Below are 4,644 nucleotides of genomic sequence, written 5' to 3' on the forward strand. Positions count from 1 at the left end.
AATTGGCCCTTGTGCTTCATCTCCCCATGGGAGCCCAGCAGCAGAGCACCACCGCAGTTTTCCTGCTGTCCCATTCCACGCTGGCTCTGTCTGGGAGACAAGGAGGTCACAGGGAGTGGCTGGTCCGGGATGGCCACATTCGGGATGGCACTGCTGAGATTAGAGCCAGGGAGCCCCAGGGTTCAGGGTCCTCCCCTCAGCACGGGAGTCCTGCTGGAAAACAGATGGTGAGGAAAACTGACTGGAGGAGGAGATTAATCGTAACACCGATAGAAAACCAGATCGAAGGGATCAGGGCATAGCAGAGGGGCTGAGCGGTAATTTGGTGCCTTGTGGGAAATGAGGAGGACAGATGCTTGCCTAAATTCGGGGATTAGGTTTTGTAGCGTAAAGAAGATAATAAATGAAATGATTATGGCATTAAAGTGCTGGTCCCTGTGGACAAGCAGGTTGGGAAGACCCTTGGCATTAAGAGACAGGGATGAGGGGACAGGTCAGTTTTAGGGTACCCTGTCAAAGGTCATCATCTCCTGACTGCTGAGAGCTGCTTTAGCCCAGGGAAAATTCCTCCTTCAGGATATCCATGGAGCACGGGACAAGGATCCTTTAGTCACGATTTACCAGGAAATTTTAAAAAATCAATTGCCGGTTTTCATTTTCTTTTTACCTGGCTCATGCACTGTTTGGGCTTTGGGGAAGTCATGGCATTTTACTGGGACAGACTTCCAGGGACATCTTCCTGGGGTAAGCTGGAAGGACAAGGCTGTGCGGAGCCACCAAAGCCAGGCTGCCCTGGCAGGGGCACCCTCAGCCCAGCCCAGGCTCCACACCCAGAGCTGCCCTGAACAAAGACAGGCTTTTGTTCCTGGCGTTTTCCCTGCCTCTCGTCCGACACTTGGAGCCCGAGCGGCACCAGAGCAGACCCACCCTGCTCAGGGGTGCCTGGGGCCGCCGGAGCTCTGCGGGCTCCCCTGTGCCCCCAGCTCCGGAGGGACGATCCCCTAATTCCCGCCTTGTTCTCCCTGCGAGGGTAATCGGCACACGGGCTCCAGATGAAGATCCGGCCCCGCTGTTAAGCAGCGCTCCAGTTAAAGAGTTTCCCAGGGAGAAGTGGCTAATGGTGGCCCGAAAAGATGAGCAGGGAGGAGGCATCTCCTGCTCGGCAAAGGCAGCAGCCCCTCTGGCCGAGAGGGAAACGGCGTGGGAGAGCTCGGGAGCCGGGAGGAGGAGGAAGAGGAGGAGGAGAGGGAAGTGCTTTACGAGGGGAGCCTCTCCTCTCCCAGCACAAATATCTAAAAACTATTAATTTCGGGCAGCAGCTAGGAAGAAATACATGAAAGGGAAATTGATTTCTATTTAAATGGTATGTTTTCATCACCTTTTTTCAGAGCATGAACATTCATCTCTGAGTACCTGTGCTAATTGATTTCAAATGCAATTCAACACAATCACTGTAGAATAATAAATCTGGGGGCCAAGGAGGGAGAGGAGGGAGATCAGGGCCGGGAGAGGGAGAGCCCGCGGGTCTGCCAGCCTGTCCCGGAGACAGGAGGCACATCCAGCCCGGAGAAGGTGGGCACAGTCCCATCACAGCCGCCACCTGGGGTCCAGCGAGGTCTGGGGAGAACACAAAGGGACCTGCCGATCCACAGGAACTCACAGACTGCCGGGGAGACGGGGCACAACCCAGGAAAGGAGCCGAGCACATCCCGGGGCTGGGAGGGACCTTACAGACTGTCCAGTCCCCTCGCCGTGCCCTGGGCAGGGACACCTCCCACCAGAACAGGTGGCTTCACAGCCCACCCTGAGCACCTGCAGGAATGCAGGGACCAGCAGCAGAGGAGCAGGGGGAGGTTTACTGCAGTAAAACCTGCAGATGCAGTGTCACACGCCGCGTCCTGGGAGGGCACCGCAGAGGAGACCACTCCGGCAGCAACGGCTCTGAAAAGCATCCAGCTTTTAGGTGTTTAGCCTCAAATAAATAATGGAACATGATACCCAAAAAGCTGCTGTGGGAAAATGGGCTAATGGAAGCCGTGGGTAAATGCAGGTGAGGCACAGGGGAGCTGCTCCTGCCTCAGCATGGGGCACTTGTGGCCAGATATTGCAGTGCTACAGCCTGTTGTGGTACTCAGGGCTCGAAAGGATGCTGGAAACTGGGAGGAGAGAACAGAAAATAGCCGTAAAAATTACCTGCAGCCAAAAATACACTGCACGGCCACCAGCTGAAAGAGCCTGACATGTTTAGCTCATCACGGGAAGAGGGGAAAATGCCCTGATAGCTGGATATGGGAACTTGCGCAGGAAAAACGAGGGAATAACAAGGCACCTTTCACCTGAGGCTGCTCCATAAGGAAAGAGCCCCCAGACTGGAGCCGGGGGGAAGCTGTGCAAGCCCTTCCTCACTGGCACAGGCACACGCTCCTGGGCACCAGCAGGATTGAGGAGTGAAATTCCAAGGCCTTGGTAAATGAGCAATCTGTGCATTTGGTATGGCACTGTAAGACAAAGCTCAGTAGCAATATTCACAGGGAGTTATCCCCATCTACCCCGCCTGGTTTGGCTCCCAGCTCATCTCAGCCATTTCACACATCCCTGGGAAGGGAAGGGGGTGTATGTGGGCACTGCCCAAATCGGAGATGATGCTGCAAATTCTCTGTTCTTTTGCTCTCTCCACTGCTGGGACAGAGACAGGAATTTTTGCTGGACTTTTCTGAAGGAGTTTTAATGGATGTCATCTTTTTCCAGGACCTGTAACCTTGCCAGGGAGAGGGTTAGAGCTCAGAACCCACCTCCAAAGCACTTGGAGCTCTTCTATTGATGCAGCTGGGACTGTAAGCAAAATAAACCCAGTGAAATAATGGCCAGTGGACAGGCAGAGACCGTGGAAAGGATATTGATTGGAACAGGGTCTCTTTTCTGCACAGCACAGTGAGCTCCGAAGGGCTGAGCTTCAGGTAATTTCTAGCAAATAATGTGTTGTACACTGTTATTTGTGGATCCTGGAAATCAAACCGGAGCATCTGGGGCTCTTGTCTAACAAGTCCCTGTAGCTAGAACCAAGCAGCTGGTGCCTTCAGAGAGGAATAAAAGCAGCAAATCAGAAATAAATCAGAATAAAATAACCCCCAGCACGTTTGGCAGAGGTGGGACACGGGGTGCACCCCCAGGCGGCAGCACCTTCCCTGGGTCCGTATTTCCTGCCAGGAAAACCTCCTGGAACCCAAATGAGATGAAGTTTTCCAGGTGCAGAGGTGCAAGGTGGGATGGGCCACAGGGCCACAGGCACGGGACAGCCGGGAGCAGCAGCTCCTCCTTGGATCCCTGCGATGAAAAGAGATGCATTTATTTACATTTACTGGAGCTGCCAGCACTTGCTGCTGAAGGGTTTGGGGCAGAACACATCTGCCCATGGCAGAAGGGACGGCAGGAGCCCTGCCAGCCCCGGCTCCGAGCTCCACAGCCCCGGAATCGCGGCTGGCTTCGCTCCGCCTGCCTCCTGCACGGGTAACAAAGAGATTCCAGCAGCGGTTCAGAGGTGGGGAATTTGATAAACTGGCTCATATTTTTAAATGAACAAATGACACTTCATCGTGGCCATGACAGAGGGCTCGGCGCTGCTTTACAGTAATCTATGCCTTCTTTAACACACGGCTGCGATCCCGGCTGCCGGCAGATGAAGGATGGAGGAGCAGGCAAAAGGTTAATAGAGCATTGGGCCTTTTTTAATTGAAAAAATGACTGAGGGACCATGTAGCAGAGCGAGCAGTAATATTATTACAGGCTGTAAGTACTGTTCCAGAGACTTACTGTTCATCTGGGAGCAGAGTAATGAGCGCCGGGCTGCGGCTCCCGCCTCGGCCGGAATGCCGATGGCTCGCCAGCAGGAACCAGCTGCCCTGGGAAAGGGACAGCGCGGCCTAAATGTTTGTCTCCCTTTGCAAACTTGGAGTTTCTGCAGGAAGGAGTACCCTGGCTGGCTGGCAAAATTGATTCCCGCACATGATGCCTCAGCCGGATCAACGCCGGCGTGCGAGGAGCTCCAGCTGGGCTGGGATTTGTGGTTCAGGGCAGAGGCTGCAGGGAGCTGCCTCCTGATCCAGCCCGTGTGGCACAGGGTGTAAATCAGCCCAGCTGTGTCCGTCTCAGGGAGTGACAGACCTTTACACCACCGTGGATGGGCCCTGCGGTCTTCCCTGGCACTGCTGGTGCTCCCTGCTGCCGGCCTGGCACAGCCTGGCATGGAGCATTCCTGCACTGGGACATCCCTGTGCTGAGCGTCCCTGTGCCAGTTCCTGCACTGGGATACATATCCCTGTGCCAGTTCCTGCACCGGAGCATCCCTGTGCCAGTTCCTGCACTGGGACATCCCTGTGCTGAGCGTCCCTGTGCCAGTTCCTGCACTGGGATACATATCCCTGTGCCAGTTCCTGCACTGGAGCATCCCTGTGCCAGTTCCTGCACTGGGATACATATCCCTGTGCCAGTTCCTGCACTGGAGCATCCCTGTGCCAGTTCCTGCACTGGAGCATCCCTGTGCTGAGCGTCCCTGTGCCAGTTCCTGCACTGGGATACATATCCCTGTGCCAGTTCCTGCACTGGGATAGATATCCCTGTGCCAGTTCCTGCACTGGAGCATCCCTG

The sequence above is a fragment of the Sylvia atricapilla genome, chromosome Z, assembly GCF_009819655.1.
Source record: "Sylvia atricapilla isolate bSylAtr1 chromosome Z, bSylAtr1.pri, whole genome shotgun sequence".
NCBI lineage: Eukaryota > Metazoa > Chordata > Aves > Passeriformes > Sylviidae > Sylvia > Sylvia atricapilla.